At 43.5% G+C, this 23,518-nt stretch overlaps 2 pseudogenes; one reads left to right on the top strand and one right to left on the bottom strand.

Annotated features, from left to right (window-relative positions):
* The window catches only part of LOC122097389, a 64,312-nt pseudogene that overhangs the window by 25,581 nt on the left and 15,213 nt on the right, over positions 1-23,518 (top strand).
* LOC122097449 lies at positions 9,068-21,603 on the bottom strand (annotated as a pseudogene).

The following is a 23,518-nucleotide window of genomic DNA, read 5'->3' as shown; positions in this document are numbered from 1 at the left end:
ATTCTATCTATCTATCTATCTATCTATCTATCTATCTATCTATCTATCTATCTATCTATCTATCTATCTATCTATCCATCCATCCATAAATCCATCCATCTATCTATCTATCTATCTATCTATCTATCTATCTATCTATCTATCTATCTATCTATCTATCTGTCTGTCTGTCTGTCTGTCTGTCTGTCTGTCTGTCTGTCTGTCTGTCTGTCTGTCTGTCTGTCTGTCTGTCTATCTATCTATCTATCTATCTATCCATCCATCCATAAATCCATCCATCTATCTATCTATCTATCTATCTATCTATCTATCTATCTATCTATCTATCTATCTGTCTGTCTGTCTGTCTGTCTGTCTGTCTGTCTGTCTGTCTGTCTGTCTGTCTATCTATCTATCTATCTATCTATCTATCTATCTATCTATCTATGAGGCTTGAACTGAGGGCCAGGTCCTAGGCTTTGAACTTCAGGCCTAGATGCTGTCCCTGAGCTTTGGTGCTGAAGGCTGGCACTCTATTACTGGCACAGCTGCACTTCAAGCTTTTTGGCAGTTCATTGGAGATAAGCGTCTCATGGACTTTCCTACTTGGATTGGCTTTAAACTATGATTCTCAGATCTCAACCTCTTGAGTAGCTGGCATTACAAGAGTGAGCCACCAGCATCTAGCTGTTAGTGAAATTTTAAACTAGGTTCTCTCGAAGATCCTGACCTTAATGGGGTATTTAAAGTTCTCTTTGGGGTTTTCTTGTAAGTCTAGAGCTCTCTGCATGAATAAATACCATACAGAAAGGCTTGTCACTACATCTTACTTTTATTTCCTCCCTTCCTTGTCCTGTTCATTTTCCTTTCTCTCAAATTGTTACCATAGTTAATCTGAGTGTTTTCACAGTGAACAATAAACTTGCTTACATTTAACTGTCTTGAGTTTGGTGTTGACTTTATTGAGGGAGGAGGGAGAAGGAAGATGGAAATGCAGGAGAAATGGATTAGGGACTACCTTTTGGTAACATCAGTGACAGAAAACAAAAGGAAAATAAAGAGACAACACAACAATGGACCAAAAATACTAGAGTTTGGTGTAGACAGACTTCACAGCAAGAAGAGTTTTATTAACCAGAAAGCTTTTTTCCAAAATCTTGGACAGGGCATAGAGTTTTAAAACATTTTTTTTCTCCTCCTGACTAAAACTTCAGGAGGGTGTTTGCAGATGAACTTTCCTGATAGGAGGCCCCAGGGAAAAAAAGGGAGAGTGCCCATTCTCAGCCTGATAGTGAGAATTCGAGAGGGAGGAAGAGGAGGAGGAGGAGAAGGAGGTGGTTAGACGGACCCAGGGCAATGGGAAGCTTCTTTATTGGCCCAGCAGGGGGTGATCAGCCGGACACCAGGCAGAAATTATATATTGGGGGGATGTTGCCAAGGCCTGAAATTCTGGGGGTGATATCAATGTCCTCAGGTGGCACCAGTGAGCATAAGGAGAAGTTCTGAAAGATGGAGGTGAAGTAGAGGAAGAGTTCCATGCAGGCCAGGGCCTCCCCAACACACATCCACTTTCCTGCAGGCACAGAAGAGGTGGGAGGGTAGAATAGGGTCTGGGGATTTTTTTTCATTTCTTCTGGAGCCAGTCTCCAGGCTTAAACTCAGGACCTGGGCATTGTCCCAGAGCTTTTTCTTTTTCCCCTCAAGGCTAACATTCTACCGCTTGAAGAAGAGTGATAAAGTACTAGCACTCTACTGCTTCTGGCTTTTTGGTAGATCATTGGAAATAAGAGTTTCATGGACTTTTTTTGCCTGGGCTGACTTTGTACTGTGATCCTCAGATCTCAGCCTCCTGAGTAGCTAGGGCACCAGGTGTGAGCCACCAGTGCCCATGTTAAATGTTTTTTTTTCTTTTCCTTCCTTCCTTCCATCCTTCCTTCCTTCTTTCCTTCCTTCCTTCCTTCCTTCTTTCCTTCCTCCTTCCTTCCTTCCTTCCTTCCTTCCTTCCTTCCTTCCTTCCTTCCTTTCTTCCTTCCTTCCTTTCTTCCTTCCTTCCTTCCTTCCTTCTCTCCTTCCTTCCTTGTTGGTTGTGGGGCTTGAACTCTGGGCCTGAGCGCTGTTCCTCAGCTCTTCAGCTCAAGGTGAGTGCTCTACCAATTTGAGCCACAGTATAACTTCCAGCTTTCTGGTGGTTTGTTGTGTCTCATGGACTTTTCTGCCCATGTTGGCTTTGAACCATGATCCTCAGCTTTCAGCCTCCTGAGTAGCTAGGATGACAGGCATGAGCCACCAGTGTCTGTCGGGGTTGGGGACCTGGGTGGCAGGGAAAGTGAGTCTCTGTAATCACCTGGGCCCAGGGCATGCTCATCTCAATAAAAGTCTTGTCAATCATCTCCAGAAGGCTCAAGAACTGCTTGTCTTCATAGTTGAAGTGTTTTCCAAACACTACAGAACGGGTGACGTTGGACACTGTGCGGCTCAGGAAGAAGGTGGGATCAATTGGGATGCCTGGGGGGGAGGAGGTGAGGCGGAGAGAGTGGAAATCATCTATGTTGGAGGTGATCATGAGCAATAATCATTTCATGAGAGAAGGCTTCACTCAGTGCCTGATGATGCAGTAAGCACACTGGGGCCGGGTATAGTGGTACATAAGTATAGACCCAGAACTGGGGAGGCTGAGGATAATTGGAAGCATAAGACCAGCCTAGGCTACACAATGACACACCCTCATCACCAGAACTCTACATACAGATTTTGGGAGTCCATTGATGAAAGGGTCTGGATAAGTAGTGTCTAAGGGTCTTTGATATTGATATTTTTGGGGTGGGTACTGAGGCTTGAACTCAGGGAGAATCACAGCTCCACTTGTGGTTTTAGTGGTTAATGAGAGATAAAGAGTCTCACAGACTTTCCTGGCTTTGATCCATGTTCTTCAAGAATTGAGCCTACTAGTAGCTAGGGTTGCAGGAATGAGCTATGGGTGCTTAGCATATGTTAACTTTTTAACATGGAACCTGGTGGAAACCTCAGTAAATCCTGGAGAGTTTCTATCTTCTCTCCTTTCAAAGATTTCTGCCACCAAGGCCCATCTTTTTATGGTTAAATTCTCCCTCCATTGACATCCCATCACCCGGCAGCCCTCCTCATTGTGGGAGCCTCTCCACCCCCATACCTTTTGTCTTGGGAATTCCTCTAGTAAGTACCCGGCTTCCGCCTGAATCTGCTCCTCAATGCTGTGCTTCCCCATCCCAAAGTTTCGAAGGACAGTCAGAGAAAACGGTGAAGGACTTTCCATCATTCTCCATTGGCTATAACCAAACCTGCAGAGGTGTCAGGGTCAGCTTCCCTGTGCCCCATCCTGCTCTGTGGTCAACACTGTGGTAGTCAGGATGGAGACAAATTAGCAAAGGTCTCAACTGTGCTCTGGAGGAAACCTCCCCCAATTTTTCACTTAATTGGGGGGAGGGAGGGCCACTAAGATTACCTCTTATGTGGAAATAACCAGATTAGTGAGTTGTTTGGAAATGTAATGAACTTATTTTGGCAGTTTGATGAATGGAAGTATTTATGACTGGAATGTTGGGTGGGTGCATTGGATGGTTAGATGGTTAGATAGGTGGATGGATGGAGAGATGGATAATGGATATATACATGTATGGATGCATTGGTAGGTAATGGAGAAATGGATGGATAAATGGATGAATGGATGGATGGATGAAAGAGTAATATATTTGTGAATGATGAGTAAGCTCATAAATGGATGGATGGAATGATAGACTGGTAGGTGTGTGAAAAATAATTGAGAGGTATATACATAGTTGGTTGGAAATATTCTTATTTTTTAAATTAAGCAAACTTTTATTGAAACTTCCATTGTGGTACAGAAATACATTGCAACTGATTAAAGTCCAACACCAATGAAGAGAGAAATTATAGCACCAAAATTTTCCCTCCTCTACCATGCAAAGATAGATTTCTATTCAATCTACAGTTCTCATTTTCTAGGCTTTGCTCCACATAAACTTGTGCAAGTTTTCAACATTAGAAGTCTTAATTATGTTAGGAAAAGAAAAACCAGACCTCAAGCCAAAAATGTCATCCCAATTTACTGGGAGACTGTTCAAGAACAAAATTCTACCAACAGAGCAAGTCTAAGAAGATAGACATAATCCCTTGTATTTTATCTGACCATACTGGAACCAAATGAGTTCTCAATAACAAGGCATACAGTAGAAAAAACAAATGGAAATTAAACAGCACATTGCTGAGCAACACATGTGTCACAGAAGCAATGAAAAAGTTCCTACAATTCAATGAAAATGAAGACACAGCACAAAGAAACCTATGGGACACAGCGAAAGCATTCCTGAGGGGCAAGTTTATTGCTCTCAGTGTGCACATCAAGCAAACAGGGACAGACCAAATAAACAATCTCATGATGCAACTAAAACTGCTAGAGACACAAGAAAAAGTTGAACCTAAAGTTGCTAGATGGAGCAAGATAACCAAAACAAGCACTGAAATTAATGAAAAAGAGACTAAGAAAACTGTAAATAAAATTAATAAAACCAAAAGCTGTTTTTTTGACAAAAATCAATAAAATTGAAGGGCCACTGGCAAGATAAACTAAAAAAAGAAGAGAGGAGACCCAAATTAATAAGATCAAAGATGCCACAGGAAAAATTACAACAAGCATCCAAGACATCCAAACAATTATAAAGAAATATTTCCAGACTTTATACTCAGAAAGGAAGGAAAACCTAGCAGAAATGGATGAATTCCTAGAGAAATACAAATTGCCCAAACTGAACCACGAAGAAATAACTCAATTAAATACATCAATAACCTTCAATGAGATAGACGAAGCAATCAGAAGCCTTCCAACAAGGAAAAGCCCAGGACTAAATGGATCCACTACGGAATTCTGTAAGACCTTTAAGGAAGAACTAATACCCATACTCCTCAAGCTCTTCAGAGAAATAGAAGCAGAGGGAGTAATCCCAAACTCATTCTATGAAGCCAATATCACACTCATCCCTAAACCAAGCAAAGACCTAACAAAAAAAGAGAACTACAGACCAATCTCTTTGATGAACACAGATGCAAAACTCCTCAATAAAATTCTAGCCAACAGAATCCAGAAACATATAAAAAAAATCATACATTATGACCATGTAGGCTTCATCCCAGAGATGCAGGGATGGTTTAACATACATAAGTCAATAAGTGTAATACTTCACACCAACAGATCCAAGATCAAGAACCAGATGATTATCCCTATTGATGCAGCCAAGGCTTTTGATAAAATACAACATTCATTCATGTTAAAAGCTCTGGAAAAAAATTGGAATAGAAGGAACATTCCTTAAAACAATAAAAGACCAACAGCCAATATCACACTTATTGGGGAAAAACTACAACCAATTCCACTAAAAACAGGAACAAGGCAAGGATGCCCACTCTCCCCACTCTTATTCAATATAGTTCTGGAATTCTTAGCCAGAGCAATAAGGCAAGAAAAAGACATTAAAGGGTTCCACATAGGGGAGGAAGAAGTTAAACCATCTCTTTTTGCAGATGACATGATTTTATACCTTAACAATCCAAAAGGTTCCATCCCCAAACTTTTAGAGCAAAGTAGCAAGATCCAAAATTAACCCACAAAAATCAGTCATCTTTTTGTACACCAACAATGTGCAAGCAGAAAGGGAAATCAAGGAAACAACCCCATTCATAATAACCTCAAAAAATATCTAGGAATAAACCTAACCAAAGATGTAAAAGATGTATTTCATGAAAACTATAAAAGCTTAAAAAAAGGAATCATAGCAGATACCAGGAAATGGAAAGATCTCCTGTGTTCTTGGATAGGCAGAATTAAACATGAAAATGGCTATACTGCCAAAATTGATATACACATTCAAAGCAATTCCCATTAAAATCCCAATGATGCACTTTACTGAAATAGAGAAAACAGTCCAAAATTCCATATGGAACAACAAAAGACCTAGAATAGTCAAAGCAATTCTAAGCAAAAGAAACAACACAGGGATCAAGATACTGGATTTCAAGCTCTACTATAGAGCCATAATAACACAGACAGCTTGGTACTGGTACAAAAAGAGACCTGAAGACCAATGGAACTGACTAGAGGACCCAGAAATAAGGCCACATATATAGTCTGTTGATATTTGACAAAGGAACTAAAGACATACAGTGAAAGAATCATAACCTCTTCAACTATTGGTGCTGGGAAAACTGGGTGGCCACATGCAGAAAAATGAAAGTGGACCCTTGCCTATCACCATGCACTAACATCAACTCAAAATGGATTAAAGACCTTAACATCAAACCTGACACTCTGAAACTACTGCAGGACAGAGTAGGAGAGACACTTGAACTTATAGGCACAGACAGAAACTTTGTGAACAGAGTCCTAGGGTCACAACAAATCTGGAGAGAGACTCGATAAATGGGACTACCTTAAAATAAAATGTTTCAGTACAGACAAAGAAATAGCAACCAAACTAGAAAGACAGCCAACTAACTGGGAAAAAATATTTACCAGCAGTATATCAGACAAGGGTCTAATACCCATTGTATACAGGGAACGCAAGGAACTAACCCCTCACAAATCTAACAAACCAATCATGAAATGGGAAAGGCAACTAAAGAGAGACTTCTCAGAAGAAGAGATAAAAATGGCAAAGAAACACATGAGGAAATGTTCATCATCCCTGGCTGTAAAGGAAATGCAAATAAAAACAACACTGAGATACCACCTCACCCCAGTCAGAATGGCCCACATTCTAAAGTCAGCCAACGACAAATGCTGGAGGGGATGCAGAGAAAGAGGAACACTACTGCATCACTGGTGGGAATGTATACTAATACAACCACTTTGGAAAACAGTCTGGAGATACCTCAGAAAGCTAAATATAGACCTCCCCTATGACCCAGCCATACCACTCCTAGGCATCTACCCTGAACAACAGGAACCAGTATATAAAGACACAGGCACCTCCATGTTTATTGCAGCACTGCTCACAATACCTAGGATTTGGAAACAGCCCAGATGCCCCACTACTGATGAGTGGATCCCAAAACTGTAGTACCTACATACAATGGAATATTATGCATCCATTAGAAAGGACAAACTAATGGCATTTGCAGGTAAATGGATGGAACTAGAGCAGATTATTGAGCAAAGTAAGCCAAGAACAAAGAGACAAACAGCACATGGTCTCCCTGATATGTGGATGCTAAAGCCAAAATACAAGAAGATTTGGAAAAGTAACAGGACTCAAGAAGCAAAGGATAGCCACCCATTTTGTCATATCATTGCTAAATGACTTCATGTTCTAGACCACATATATGGTGGATATATGCACGCAACAGAGGGAAGCCAGGAGGAGGAAAAGAATAAGCGGGAACAGCCCACACTAAGCAAAAGGAAAGAAATGTAAACATCATCTGATGTGGAAAAAAATAACTTGTATTGTCAAAACTCATAGAATTCACCAACTGTACAGACCATGATAATGACAATTTGCCTTGTGAAAGCTAAAATGTGTTTGTGACTCTAACTAAGTGTCACTATTCCACAATACTGTGAAATATGTGAAATTTATGTAATCATCTCATCTCCATTGAAGAAAAAAAATGAGAGAAGGGATGGGTTGAGAGAGATGGGTGACAATGTTGTCAGACACTTTGTACTCATACACTGTTTTGTAGAATGGGAACTTCTTTGTACAACTACTTAAAGATAATAAAAAGATAATTAAAAGATAATAAAAAATCCTGCCACACAGTCTGACTAACTTGACTTCTCATTCTGGACATTATTCATCCTGTGACTGCCATGGTGAAAAGACCATACAGGAACAGGAAGAATCCACATCTCCCTTGTATTACAGAACTTTAAGCCACAAGATGAAAAAAGCCACTGATTCTGCTCTAAACACAGGAGAGAATATTCATTCAAGTTTATAGCAGTGATTATTAATGAAAATTAGTGGCAGTAGCTGCTCAAAGTATAAGGTAAATGATCCAAACTGAACAGATCATCTTTATGCTATGTCCTTGCTTACATACTCAGTGATAAGTTATTTTTTTATACCGCTACTTAGGACAAGTTAGTATATTCCATTAGAAGCTAATCCAATTTACTCACGAGTAGAACATAGTTAGATCGTTTACAGAATACTCTGAACATCTATAATTCTGTACGGGTTCTTGCTGAAAATGAGTAAAAAGATTTTGGATACATTCAACTTTGCTATGCCAATAAAGGAGGCAAAATTCTGACGCCCTTGAAAGAAAATTAAACTCAGGGATCATCTCCAAGCTTTCCCACGTGAAGTATGAGATTCATATATAAACCCACAGTGTAACAGTGTATTGTTTATTTGAGAGGCAGAGGGAAAAGACCTCCTGGTGAGGGAAGACACCAGTTACAAGAGTACAAAGGCAAGAACAATGATTAAAGTAGTAATACAAGAAGAGTGAACTAGAATCATTCTACAAGGATCCAACTTGTGGAAGAAAAAATGTAACTGCTGTTGCAAAAAAAACCATCTGTATGAAGTAGAAACTGGTTTCAGTAATTTTAGTAGAGAACATATTCTAGAAAGTGGAGGTTATTGAATGTAAAATTCTGGCAGCAATTTAATAGAACAGTCCCAGATGGTTAGGCTGAGGCCATCACCTAAGGACAATGAAAACGTTGTCTGGGAATTTTGGATGATACTTGCAGAACTTTTATAATGTGCATAAACCAAATTGAATTGTTTTCATGAGTGGTGTAACGCTTCTTATACTAACAGTTATGTTCTACATGCACTTCAATTTCACAGCAAGAGTGGCATAGAATACCTAAACACAGAAGAGAGCATTCATGCAAGATATCTAACTCATTGATACAATGATGCACATAATTCAAAATGATTACACTATCATTACATCTAGGGCTTTCTCCAACTACAAGGTGGTGGTTATGGAACACAAGACCCCCGCTATCAACATCTAGAAAGCATTCACCACCATCTATGTGTCGTCTTGTTTTGTATTTTTTCTTCATTTTTCTTAATCAACACTGCTGTTGTTGCTGCTCCTTAGCAAAACTGGTATAAAAAAATGAAATTATAATCATTGAATGTAGCACTTTGGCAATCAATATGTTTGAAGTCTTCAATCTTCTGAGGCCAAGAAAGCACTGTGCGACAATTAGAACTCTGATTAACAAACAAGGTGGTCACAAATTTTCCTGGCTTGAAGACTTCTACAACATTCCCGATCAGGTTGTCATAGGAAGTCTGCCTTAAAGTTTGTGTCAAAGCCAACCTAAGAAAATTCTGGTTCTGGAGTGATGTGAATAGTCCATTAAGTTCCATCTGATTTCATTGCATTCATTGAATGCCCACAAGGCTTGAACAGTGTTGCATCAATGACAGAACCTGGTATCAGGTCATGAATTCCACTCTCACGAGTGACATCCTTTGCAGTAACACCATCTTTCATATAGAACTGGTCCATAACTGCTGGGTCAAGCTCACTCATCAAAATTGACAGGGTTTTGATCTGACTGACTGATTACTTGATTCTCTGGGAAATCCAAAGCATACAAGTACCAACAGTCAGAATTCACCCGTCCCATACAATATGCTGCTCCATTTGGGAAAATTGCATTAAGAAACTCTATTTTTTCCCCTGAAATTCCAGTGTGGGTATCCTTCCTGGGACAGCTTTATGAAATTCTTAGGAGAATAAAAGAAGCTTTGAATTGAGTCGAACCCACTGTAATCCCTAGCAAGCTTCAATAGTGGAACCAGTGCTTTCAGCAAGAGGGTGGTACCCCATGTCTTCAAACTGAACCGTCTCTTGGAGACCAACATAGTACTTTCACTGAATCCGTACGCTTCCTGCTTGTCAGTTTTTGTCACACTTATGATTGAACATTGTACATCCTTCAAAAGTACATCCTATAAAGATCTTGGGGTGGTGCAAAGATCCCCAGATCCTTGGTTTGCATCGGGCTGATGCCAGAAGAACCAAACCTCCAGCAGCTTCTCGGTCCCTTTGAAAAACAATGCTCAGCTACCATCACTGTGAAACTAGAAAACAACCAAAGACCACAGCAAATCAACTCAATTAAATCTCTTCTCCCGCCGCCGCTGCGGATGACCCCAGCTGTTAGCAAAGCCCAGGTTCCTTTATTTTTTTTGCTATAATTTTATATTAATTTTTAAAAAAAGGATTAATACAATTTTCCCAGCGTGTGTGTGTGTGTGTGTGTGTGTGTGTGTGTGTGTGTGAATGTTGAACCTGAGTCCGTTGGAAATAGAGGCAGATACAGTTCCATCTCTTATACGCCACTACTTGCCCGTTAGAGAGAGTAGAGAGAGCACTAGCTAATGTCGCCAGCCATACGGTGCTGGAAAGATTCTTCTTTATTAGAAGACTTGCTAATAAATGCATTTTTGACAGATTTATGGAGCAATAGATAGGAGGGGGAAATACAGGGACAAACAGGTAGATGAGAGAAGGAACAAGGTGAACTTGATTGTGATAGAAGAATACAGACTGGTGGATGCCAGAGGCACACTAGAAAAGAACCTTGTGGAACCTGTTGTGTTTATACACGTGTATGCAGAGGAAGACAAAAATAATGTTGGCAAGGCCACAAGCTGATGGGTCATGCCTGGGATCCTTGCTACTGAGGGGGTAAAAGAAGCTCAGGGACATTGTCCTGCGTTTAATCCCCAGCCAGGGCTCACCCTCCCCCGCCCCAAGATTAACAGTAAATCCAAAAGTGGAATGCCACTTGCTGTGTGGCATTACCTGCTCTCTCTCATCACCTGTAGTTTTTTTCTTTGTGCCAATCCTGGGCCTTGAGCTCAGGGCCTGGGCAATTGTCCCTGAGCTTCTTTTGCTCAAGGCTAGCACTCTACAACTTGAGCCTCAGCACCACTTCCGGCCTTTTCTGTTTATGTGGTGCTGAAGAATCGAACCTAGGGTTTCATGCATAGGAGGCAAGCACTCTACCACTGAACCACCTTCCCAGCCCAACCACCAACTTTCATATCAGCAAAATTAGCCTAATTTTGATAGTTTTCTTAGAGGACTCAAAACAAGGAATCCTTGAATTCCTGCTCTTCTGAAAGAACATGGAACATACCAAATGCACTATGATCATTTTCTTTCTCCTTTTTTCCTTCCTTTCTTCCTCCCTTCCTTCCTTCCTTCTTTCCTTCCTTCCTTCCTTCCTTCCTTCCTTCCTTTCTTCTTACCTCCCTCCCTCCCTCCCTCCCTCCGTTCCTTCCTTCCTTCCTTCCTTCCTTCCTTCCTTCCTTCCTTCCTTCTTGCCTGCCTGCCTTCTGTCCTTCCACTCTCTCTTTCCTTTTCTCTCCTTCCTTCTCTCTCTCCTTCCTTCCCTCCCTCCCTCTTTTCTTCCTTCCTTCCTTCCTTCCTCCTTCCTTCCTTCCTTCCTATTCTATTTTTTTGTGATTGTGGAGTCTGCCCACTTTGGAGAGCACAGAATGAGGGCAGGTCTTCAAGTGATTGACAAAGGTCCCACTAAGTCTCTAACCAAGACACCCAACCTCTCCTACTCAGAAAAAGTACATGGCCACTAGAAGAACCTTGAGAAGCTCTGGAGACCTCCCCCTTCTTCAGGACCCACGAGGTGCAAGTCTCTAGACACCGTGGGTGTACATGAGGGTGATGGGCCAGGCAGCATGTGGGGACCGTGGACAGTGATAAAAGGGAGGCCCTGCTGGGTGTCGATGGCTCACACCTGCCATCGTAGCTACTCAAGAGGCTGAGATCTGAGGATCATGGTTCCAATCCAGCCTGGGCAGAAAAATCCCCATCAGACTCTTTTCTCTAATTAACCACTCAAAAACTCAGAAGTGAAGCTTTGGCTCAAGGGGTAGAACATTAGCCAGGAGCACAAAGAGGCTCAGAGATACTTACCAAGTCCTGAGTTCAAGCCCCACAGCCAACATAAATAAATAAATAAACAAATACATAAATACATAAATAGAGTCTTAGTGGGCCTTTTCTGCACTGGCTGGCTTCACACTGTGATTCTCAGCTTCTCTTGAGTAGCTAGGATTGCAGGCATGAGCATCCAGCATCTGGCTCGATCAGTATTATTTTATCTGATCAGAGGCATGCAGACATTTCACCTTTGTGTTCCTCCTTGGTCTCACTGTGAGTGCATGCATGGAGTCCTGCATCATTTACTATGTGCCCGTGTGTTTGAGGTATAGCTTCGGCATTGTAACCACTTTTCTTTGGTGGTGTTTGGTCATGGTTGTGACTTACCATAGCCTTGGAAGTTCTGCTCTATGGTTGCTATTTCTCCATGGCCACTGAAGTCATCTGCTTGATCTACCAGCGCCTCCTTCACTGCATCATGCTCATATAAAATAACCAACGGCCGGAGACCCAAGTACACAGTAAACATGTCGCCATATTTCTTCTAGAGCTGGGAGGGAAGGAAGGCATGGAGGAGGTGAGGGCTGAAGTAGGTCATAAGAACAAGTCAAGGAGTTGATGGAGGGCTGAGGGATGTCAGAGGAATGCAATAACAGATAAAGATATATCTTAGATTTGAAAGGACTAATGGACAGTCTTTACTTTTGTGACCCTGGGGTGGGGACCCACACCAGATAACCAAAGATGAAAGTCCTTGGGAGCTGGTAGCTAAACCTGTCATCCTGGCTACTCAGGAGGCTATCTGAGGATCATGGTTCAAAGCCAGCCTGAGCAGGAAGGTCTGTGAGACTCTGATCTCCAGTGAACCACCAAAAAGCCAGAAATAGATCTGTGGTTCAAGTAGTAGAGCACCAGCCTTGAGCACAAAAGCTCAGAAACATCATCCACCTAGGCCCTAAGTTAAAGCCCCAAGACTCTCTCCCTCCCTCCCTCCCTCCCTCCCTCCCTCCCTTCCTCTCTCTCTCTCTCATACACACACATACATACACACATACACACATACCTATACACACGATGAATGTTCTGGTTTCCCTATATTTAAAGTGATGGATGTGTATTAGAGAAACTTAGATCCATGCTTCCCTCTATAAAATGTTAACTTTCTAACCATGTGTTTGTTGTGTGTGTGTGCATGCTTTATGTGTGTGTGTCTGTGTGTGTGTGTGTGTGTGAGAGAGAGAGAGAGAGAGAGAGAGAGAGAGAGAATACTGGGACTTGAACTCAAGGCCTGGGCACTGCCTCTTAGCTAGCACTCTACCACTTTGAGCCACCTCTGGCTTTTTTGTTGGTTTTGCTAGTGAATTGGAGATAAGAGTCTCACAGACTTTCTTGCTCAGGCTGGCTTTGAACCAGGATCCTCAGATCTCAGGTTTCTGAGTACTTAGGATTATACGCATGAATCACTGGCACCCATGCTAACTTTCTAGAATCATGAGATACTGACCCTCCAACTTGTATAATAATCTGACCACAAGAGCCCTTGTCTTCCAAACTCCTGACGTTAGGCAGAGATGTGCACCGATGCACAAGGAACGTAAGTTCTCATGAAGTTTCTGATTCTGGTATTGTTTTCCACATTCTAAGATGGCCAATCAAGTGTGTTCACTATGTGTGCTTTTGCCCTGGGCACCTGGCCATAGGGTTCATGGCTTCCTCTCCTATGGGGGGAGGATCACAGACTCACCTTCATGAAAGAGTGAAAAAGGCATCGTTGCCTGCACCATGTTCCCCAGGAAAGGAATTGGGATGGGGCCTGGGGGGCAACTTGTTGATTTGTTGATTTGTTTCCAGGCTTTGAAGATGAACAGACAAGAAAACTGAATGCCAGAAACATGGTCAAGGCCTCTCATGTTCCATCATGCCACACGGAGAGAGAGGTTCACTCCTCGGCTTCAGATCCTTCCTAAATAGTTTCTGGGAGCTTAAACTGAAATCTAAATATCCTGAAACTCAGGTGTGCTGGGTGTAATGCCATCAGGGAACAGATTCCTTGGCAGGGGTTTTATGTAACTTATAATCTCCCCCTGAGCACAAATGTATTGAATTCACCCTTGGGAAAATCTCTGGGGAGGGGCCTTCTCCTTTCTTCCTATTACCTTTTACTGCTTTTCTTCTTTTTTTTTTTTAATTGTCAATCGTGGGACTTGAACTCAGGGCCTGGGCACTGTCTCTGAGTGCTTTTGCTCAATGCTAGTGCTCTACCACTTTGAGCCCCAGTGCCACTTCTGGTTTTCTGGAGGATCATTGGAGATCAGTCTCATGGGGACTCTCCTTCTAGGGCTGGCTTTGAACTGCCATCCTCAGATCTCAGACTTCTGAGTAGTCAGGGTCACAGGCATGAGCCACCAGTGCCTGGTTTTTCTTCCTGTGTTGAATTCCCCAGTTCTTCTCATCCCCTGGTTCAAAATTCCATGTAGACTGGAAGATAGTTGAGTATCTTTGTTGAGTTTAGGACTCAAGACAAAGTAGGTTCTCAAGTTCAGCTTTTCCTTACTGGGAAGTGTCTATCCTTGTGGATCTCAATTTCTGGTCTGTCAAGTAGGGCATTCATTCTATTGTAGAGTGTGTGTGTGTGTGTGTGTGTGTGTGTGTGTGTGTGTTTGTGCACGCTCAGATTGGGGTACTGCTCTTCCTTGACATTTCTATTCACAGCTGCTGTTCGACCACTTCAGTTCTCCAGCCCACTGGAGATTAATTTGCTGGTTAATTGGAGATAAGTAACTAGGATGACAGGTGTGAGTCACCAGCGCCCAGATCCCAATTCTTAATTTTGACAAGAAGCCAAAGGGAAAAGAATAATCTCTTCAAGAAACTCTTGGAGCCAGGCAGAAGTCTAGCTGTGGCTCAAGTGGTAGAGCACTAACCTTGAGCGAGAAAGCTCAGGGACAGTGCTCAGGCCCTGAATTCAAGCCCCTGTCCTGGCAAACACACGCACGCACACACACACACACACACACACACATATGCATACACAAAGTCCCATTTCCTTGCCCCTCAAAGTTGTACCATACATAAAAGAAGAGGAAATAAGTATGAAAACAGGTACTTGTCACAGGGATTTCCCAGTTACTTGCTTAGCTCCTGGCCCAACACCTAAAGGGACCCAGAAAGTTGGGTCCCTTTTGCCTGTCTCAGCCCTGCAAAATTGTTGCTGCATCAGGCAGAGCATTGCCAAAGCTTTGATAAATATAAGAAATTCACCTGAGCTATTTGGCAAGAACATCAGTCAGGCTGCTGCTGAGCACAAACATGCCAGGGACAGAGAGACCATGGATCAGCCTCCAGGGACCTCAAGGAAAAGCACACAGTTCCAAAACACTTGGACCCAGTGTCGACACCGACATTACACGTGTCTTCCAGTTTGGCAAATGTTCACACACAAGGTCTGAAACTAAACTAAATTGTTGTTTTTGGGGTTCTCTTTCCTATACCGTGCAAGAATTGATTGGTGACTTTTCTTTCCCCTACAAGGAAACACCATAAGCAATCACAAAGGGAAATTCTCATGCAAAAACAACAAACAGACATCTGGCAGGCACCAGTGCTCACACCTGTCATCCTAGCAACTCAGGAGGCAGAGATCTGAGGATTGAGGTTCAAAGCCAGTCTAGGTAGGAAAGTCCATGAGACTCTTACTTCCAATGAACTATTCAAAAGCCAAAAGTGGAGCTGAAGTTTAAGGCTCAAGTGGTAGAGTGCCAGCCTTGAGTGGACAAATCTAAAGGACAGTGCCCAGGCCCTGAGCTCAAGCCTCAGTACCAGCACACAGACAAAGAAGCATATGTTGAAGCTCCTTTGAACAATGGCTATTCATATGAATCAGTATTGTTTTGGGGGCACCTGTAGGAACTTGTGGGTGAGGTTTGGTGAACAGAGAGAGGGAGTGAAGTAGGGCAGAATGTGCACATACAGTGGAGTCTAGCTTGTGGATCCAGGCTGCAGGGTAAAGCTGGGTACGGATTTCCAGTGGAAGGAGAAAGGCGAGTCTGGAGATTGAGTTCCAAGCAGAAGCAGCAGCTCTCATTCAAAGTCTGCGTGCATGGCTGAGCACAATCAGACCGTGCAGCTCCAAGCCCGGTTATGGCCTTTGACAGGAGCCAAGTCCCAGGAAGCTTTATGCAATTTGTGGAGGAGTTTCGATACTTCTTTCCTTATTTTATTTATATTTTTAAATTTTTTATTATTTTATTTTATTTCATTTTGTTTTTGTCAGTCATGGGGCTTGAACTCTGGGCTGGCCACTGTCCCTAAGCTCTTCAACTCAAGGTGAACATGCTACCACTTTAGCCACAGCTCCACTTCTGGTTTTCCGGTGGTTTACTGGAGATAAATGTTTCTCGGACTTTCCTACCCATGCTGTCTTTGAACTATAATCCTCAGCGCTCAACCTCCAGAGTACATAGGATTACAGGTGTGAGCCACCAGCGTCTGACCCTATTTTTATTTTTTATTTGGTCATGGGGCTTGAATTCTGCCTGGGCACTCTCTGACCTTTTTGTGCTGATGGCTAGTGCTCTACCACTCAGAGCCATAGCTCTACTTCTGGTTTTTGAGTGGTTCATTGGCGTAAAGATTCTCACGCTAGAGTCTTTTCTGCCCAGGCTTGCTTTGAACTGTGATCCTCAGATCTCAGCCTCCTGAGTAGCTAAGATTACAGGAGTGAGCCACTGGTGCTCAGTCTGGCTTGTTCATTTATTTTGAATTCATACATCTTGGGGGCTTGAACTCAGAAGAGCCTGGGTGCTGTCCCTTTAGCTTTCCTCCCCCTCCCCCCACTTCCCTCTTACCTATAGAGCAACAGGCCCACTTCCAGAAATTTGTTGGTTCACTAGAGATCAGTCAGTCTCTTTGGTTTTCTGCCTAGATTGGTTTTCAACTGAGATCCTCAGGTCTCAGCCTCGTGAGGAGAGGGTATTAGAGGCATGAACATTGGTACCCTGCTACATTCCATGTTCTTAACTGACGCACCTGATCACCCAGCTTTGCTTGTTTTTCTTTATGCAACGCCAGAAAATAGCCCTGATTAAACGCTGAATAAAAACATAAAAATGGGGGAAAACCCCAAACACCTCCTCCACTTTCCTAAACTCATGTGAGAGTAGGGAAGGAAAAGTAGGCAGATGCTACAAGAGTTGGGAGATGAGGATTCTCATTTATCGTTAATACGATTTTGTTGATATTATGAAGGTGTTGTACAGGGGGTCCCCTTTCCATAAGTCAGATAATGACTATATTTGTTGCTTGGGACAAGGTCACTCTTCCTTTGCTTTCCCCCAGTTTCCAGTTCCCCAGTCCCTGCCCCACAAATTGAACATTTCATTTTCTATATAGTGTGTACTGAGTAAAATAAAACCCAGGCCTGGCTTTCTTTTCTATTTTTGTTACTTTATTGCCTATAGTTCTTGGGGGAAAAATCCTTGTAAACCTGTAAGTGAAGATTCCAGTACGTTAGAACAGATCTTAGGGGTTGGGGATTTAGCTCAGTGGAAGAGCATTGCCTGACAAGTGAAAAGACCCTGAGTTCAGTCCTCAGTGCTGAAAAAAAAGATTTTTAAAAAGTTTCTTAAGGTTGGGCATCAGTGGTTCACGCCTATAATCCAAGCTACTCGGGAGGCTGAGATCTGAGGATCATGGTTCAAAGCCAGCCAAGCAAGAAAATTTGTTGAGATCCTTATCTATCAAGTTAGAAGTGTAGCTGTGGTTCTACTGGTAGAGCATCAGTCTTGAACACAAAAATTCTGGGACCGTGCCAAGCCCCTAGTTCAAGCCCCAGATTCAGTGCACACATACACGCACTTGTCTCTTAAGAGGAAAGAGATTTGATCTTCCACCTACTGTTTATGGTCTCTGCAATCTTAACCAAAGATCCAGTCAATCAGGTAGTGCCAGGCCAGGCCAGGGAAGAGGAAGGTGAGCCTGGGGATTAAGAGGTTGTGACCAGAATATTGAAACTATTTGTTTCTGAGCGTTTGGGTGGGGTGCTTTCTTTCTGAGAGTTTAGAGCTGGGGGTAGGATGGGTGAAATGTCAAGAAGGAGAAAACCAAGGAAGAGAAAAAAGTCAGTGTCTTCTGTTTTGTTTTGTTTTTTTCCTCTGTCTAGTTGTTTGGATAACTAATACATGTAGCTACCAGAATAGTTCCTGCCCAGAAATGAGAAGAACTAGAGTGGAAACAAAGAGAAAGAAGTTTATTAATTTGTTTTTTGTTGGTCCTGGGGCTTGAACTCATGGCTTCAGTGCAATCCTTGAGCTCTTTTGCTTAAAGCTAGTGCTCTATCACTTTGAGCCACAGCTCTACTTCTGGTTTTTGAATGATTAATTGTAGATAAGAGTCTCATGGGGGAGACTTCTCTGCTGGGGCTTGTTTTGAACCAGGATCCTCAGATCTCAGACCCCTGAGTAGCTAGGATTCCAGGTGTGAGTGTATTACTGGATTACCAGTGCCCCGCAGAGAAAGAAGTTTAATGAAAGAGAGGGACAAAAGAAACAGACTCCAGGGAGAAAGATATTTTTTAATTTGGAGTTTTGATTGAGGAATAAAACAATATAGGATGTGAAACAGCAATATTTTGCTATTATCAATTGAGCTAAATGAAGCAAATTAGCATATATATATATATATGTGTGTGTGTGTGTGTGCATGACCTCATATAGAGGACGTGCACCAGCCTCCAAGGACTTCACAGAAATGCACACAATGTCAAAACACTTGGAGCCAATGTTAACACCGACATTACACGTGTCTTCCATTTTGGCAAATGTTCACACACAAGGTCTGAAACTAACGTAAATTGTTGTTTTGGGGGTTCTCTTTTCTATATCGTGCAAAATTAATTGTTGACTTTTCATTCCCCTACAAGGGAACACCATAAGAAATCATAAAGGGAATTTCTGATGCAAAAATAACAAACAGACATCTGGCAGGCTCCAGTGCTCACACCTGTCATCCTAGCAACTCAGGAGGCAGAGATCTGAGGATTGAGGTTCAAAGCCAGTCTTGGCAGGAAAGTATATGAGATTCTTACTTCCAATGAACCACTCAAAAGCCAAAAGTGGAGCTGAAGTTTAAGGCTCAAGTGGTAGAGTGACAGCCTTGAATGGACAAAGTTAAAGGACAGTGCCAAGGCCCTGAGCTCAAGCCTCAGTACCAGCACACAGACAAAAAAAGTATATGTTGAAGCTCCTTTGAACAATGGCTATTCATATGAATCAGTGTTGTTTTGGGGGCATCTGTAGGAACTTGTGGGTGAGGCTTGGTGAACAGAGAGAGGGAGTGAAGGAGGGCGGAATGTGCACATTCAGGGGAGCTCATCTTTGTAGATCCAGGCTGCAGGGTAAAGCTGGGCAGGGATTTTCAGTGGAAGGAGAAAGATGAGTTTGGAGACTGAGTTCCAAGCAGAAGCAGCAGCTCTCATTCAAAGTCTGTGTGCATAGCTGAGCGCAATCAGACTGTGCAGCTCCAAGCCTGGTTATGGCCTTTGACAGGAGCCAAGTCCCCAGCAGTTTTATGCCATTTGCTGAGGCATTTCCATTGCTTTTTATTTCGTGTGTGTGTGTATGTGTGTGTGTGTGTGTGTGTGTGTGTGTGTGTGTGTGTATTCTATTGATTTGAGAATGGGGCTTGAACTCAGGTCATGGGCACTGTCTCTGAGCTCTTTGTGCTGAAGGCAAACGCTTTACCACTCTGAGCCACAGCTCTACTTCTGGTTTTTTAGTAGTTCATTGGAGGTAAGCGTCATGGGGTTGGAAGGGGGAGACTTTTATGCTCAAGCTGGCTTTGAACTGTGATCCTCACAGATCTCAGCCACATGAGTAGCTAGGATTACAGGGGTGAGCCACTAATGCCTGGCTGAGAAAGAAATACAATGAAGGACAGACACAAAGGAAACAAACTCCAGAGAGAAAGGATTGTCCTCTTTTTCTTTCTTCTTCCCTCCCCCCTCCCTCACTCCCCCCCCCCCTCTTTCTTTCTTTCTTTCCTTCTTTTTTGCCAATCCTGGGGCTTGATCTCAGGTGCAAGGTGCTGATCCTGAGCCTCTTGGTGCTCCAGGCCAGGGCTCTACCACTTGAACCACAGCCCTGGTGGCTCCTATCCATGCTCCCCCTATTCTGCATGGAAATTACACTGAAATGAGAATGGGGCCCCACCCCACCTCAGCAGCCAACAGATGATCCAAATAAGCCTTGATGCTCGCTCTTTTTGGAGTCAGCTCTGTGCAGACAGGCAATTATTCATGGAAGTCATGAGCCAACATCCACGTCCTACTCATCCCCAGCCGCCAATCAATAGCTCCACCAGACCTGTGTTCTTCTAAAGCCTGTCTCCTAGGCCCAGAAGCAAGCAGTTGGGCAGAGTTTGTGCATATGGGTGGAGCAAAGTTTCTGCCCCACCCATTCTGTGAAGCCCAGCATCAACCCCAGAGACCTCAGGCCAGCCTCAGAGCCCAGCACCTGTCCTAGGCCCAACACAGTTTCTACCCAGCCGGGAAGATTTCTGGATCCACAGGTATTATATGCAGCCGTGAACTTTCCTTATGACCTGACCCCTATCTTGTACTATTAATAAATCTTAAACTAACTTTAAAAAGAAAAGAATAAAAGGAGCCCATTTAGCTGAGCACTGGTGGCTCACATCTTTAATCCTAGTTACTCAAGAGGCTGAGATCTGAGGGTTGCAGTTCGAAGCCAGCCTGGGCAAGAAAACCCCTGAAATTCTTATTTCTAATGAACCACCAAAGAGCTGGAAGTGGAGCTGTGGCTCAAGTAGTAGAGTGCTAGCCATAGGAACCAAAGCTAAAAGGATAGTGCCAAGGCCCTGAATTCAAGACCCAGGACAACTCTCTCTCTCTCTCTCTCTCTCTCTCTCTCTCTCTCTCTCTCTCTCACACACACACACACACACACACACACACACACACACACACACACAGGCAGAAAGGTCAAAATAAAGGGTATATCAATATGTACTACTGTACTAGAGTATCAAGCTTGGTATTGTTTGTGTCATTTTCTTGAGTGTGTGCCATCCTAAGGCTTGAACTCGGGTCTGGGCATTGTCCCTGAGCTTTTGTGCTAAAGGGTGGCACTCTACCACTTGAAACAGAGCTCTACTTTCTGCTTATTTGGTGGTTCACTGGAGATAAGAGTCTCATGGACTTTCCTGCCCCAGCTGGCTTTGAACTGCAATCCTCAGATCTCAGCCTCCAGAGTGGCTAGGATGACAGGCATGAGCTCAACTGAGCAGTGCCCCTGCTCAATCTGATGTTGAAAAGTAAGGAATGGAACATCCAAAGATCTGGTTGTTCCTGGCTTGCATTCATCCACTCAATCTGCCAAACTCTGGCTAACCCTCTGGTTTACCCTACCAATATTCTGCCAATATAGCCAAGTGAAATGGAGGCACATTCTATACCTTCCAGGCATAACCCTTCTCTCTGCCAGGCCGTACCTTCATAAGGGCATTGTACATGTCTCCCGTGTCCAGCTGGAGGTAATTCCCAATGAGGGGCAGTGGGGTGGGGCCAGGAGGTGGCAGCTTCCAGAACTTCTGGTCCCAGACAGACATCAGCACCATGGCGCTCAGGCAGGCCAGGATGGCCACCAGAAGCATGCCTGAGGCCAGCATGGTGGCGGTGGAGGCAATAGGCAGGGATGGCTGGGGCAGTGTGTGTTTACGCTTTTGCTCCTATTTATTTAATGTGTCACTTTACTGCTCAATCTCATCCCACCCCCACCCCCCATATCTTGCAACACCCTCAGCCGGGAAGGACAGGGCACACACAGCTGGGCACACTCACAGGTTCCGGAGCTCCAGGCTGAATTCAGAGCTGGGGAGTGGAGATTTTCAAAGCTGTGTGGCTGATGCCTGAGACAGGACTTGGAACCCCAGACTGAAGACAGGCCAAAGAGATAGAGATTTAGGGGATCCACAGTAGAATTGAAATCCTTAGATTTATTGGTGGTGACGACAGGATGTATGGGTTGGGAATCTCTCTCTAACAGAGACGTGATCATGAAAATCAGAAAGCCATGGACCAGTGACACACACACATAATCCTTGCTACTCATTGTACTGAGATCTGGGGGTTGCAGTTCAAAGCCAGCCAGGTCAGGAAAGTCTGTGAGACTCTTCCCTTCCATAAACTACAAAAGAGTAGGAAGTGGAGCTGTGGTGGAACAGGTAGAGCACTAGCCTTGAGCAAAAAAGATTAGGCAATGCACAGTCCCTGAATACAAGCCCCAGGATCAACATTAAAAAAAATCTAGGAAGGAGAGGCTAAGATTATAAATTATAGCTGTGGTTGTAAGGATCTCTAGGTGAAATTCTTCCTTCTCCCTCCTATCTCTCTTCTTCCTCCTCTCCCTCGTCCTCCTCCTTCTTCTCTTACAAGACAAGCAGAGACCAAGCCCTGGTGGCTCACGCCTGTAATCCTAGCTACTCAGGAGGCTGAGATCTGAGGATCACAGTTCAAAGCCAGCCCAGGCAAGAAAGACTGTGAGACTCTTATCTTCAATTAACCACCAAAAAAAAACAGAATTAGAGTTGTGGTTCAAGTGGTAAAGCACTCAACTTGAGCTGAAAATCTCCGGGACAGTGCCTAGGCTGAGTTCAAGCCCCACAACCAACAAAAAGGAGTGGGGGGGGGGGCCAGTGGGGAGATGCACCAGCATCTGCTATCTGTCTGAGGTCCATGGGGAGGGCCAAAGTGCAGAGAACAAAACACACAACAATATAGGCAAGTTACTTGTTGATTTTGGAAAGGGAGAGCAGGAGGAGCTGAGTGGTGTGGTCAGCTACCTGCCCACCCCCGGGCCTGCACCCTTGCTTTGCTTGTGTTTTCCTTGAATAGAAAGTGAAGATTGGAAATACCATTTCTCAGTGATTCTTGAGCCATGAATTGCTGAAGAGTAATTCTCTATCTTTCTTTTGCTAAATCTTATTACCTGGCTGAATCAATTACATAGATGGAAGTTTCACAAACCCATATTCCGTGTCATGTATGCTGTACTCTATCCATCTTCATAAAGATTGGTGTATTCATATGTGAGAAAATGTTAAGAACAATGTAAAGGAGACAATTGTTGAGGGGAAGCCCCCCCCCCCTCCCAACCAGAGAGACTACACAGGCTCCAGGAGTACTGTCAAAAGAAAGTCTTTAATACTGGCTGGGACTACACTGGACAATCAGGTGCCCAAAAAGTGTAGTGCTCAGTCTGGTCTCATGGCCCCTTTTAATCCAGAAAACCACACCCCCTTTATTCGCTCCGGGGAGGAAAGTAACTGAGGATTCTTTTCTACAGGTGCCAGCCTAATGTGTAGTTACAGAAGCTAAATCAATATTGTACTCGGGAAAGATGGATGTCAAATATCCAAGTGACACACTACCAGGCACTTCTCCTGGATCAACCTTGTATCAGGTTCTGCAGAACATCAACCCTGAACCCAGCAAGCTTGTTGCTCGATGATGACCTCTGCATGACTGTACAGAGGTAACTGACCTGATCTAGTCTGCCAGACTGGACTTGCCTGATGCCCCGCT

The sequence above is a fragment of the Dipodomys spectabilis genome, unplaced genomic scaffold, assembly GCF_019054845.1.
Source record: "Dipodomys spectabilis isolate Male_0828 unplaced genomic scaffold, ASM1905484v1 ptg000422l, whole genome shotgun sequence".
Classification (NCBI taxonomy): domain Eukaryota; kingdom Metazoa; phylum Chordata; class Mammalia; order Rodentia; family Heteromyidae; genus Dipodomys; species Dipodomys spectabilis.
Note: the sequence above shows the minus strand (reverse complement) of the source record. Positions and strands in the feature narration are given on the sequence as shown.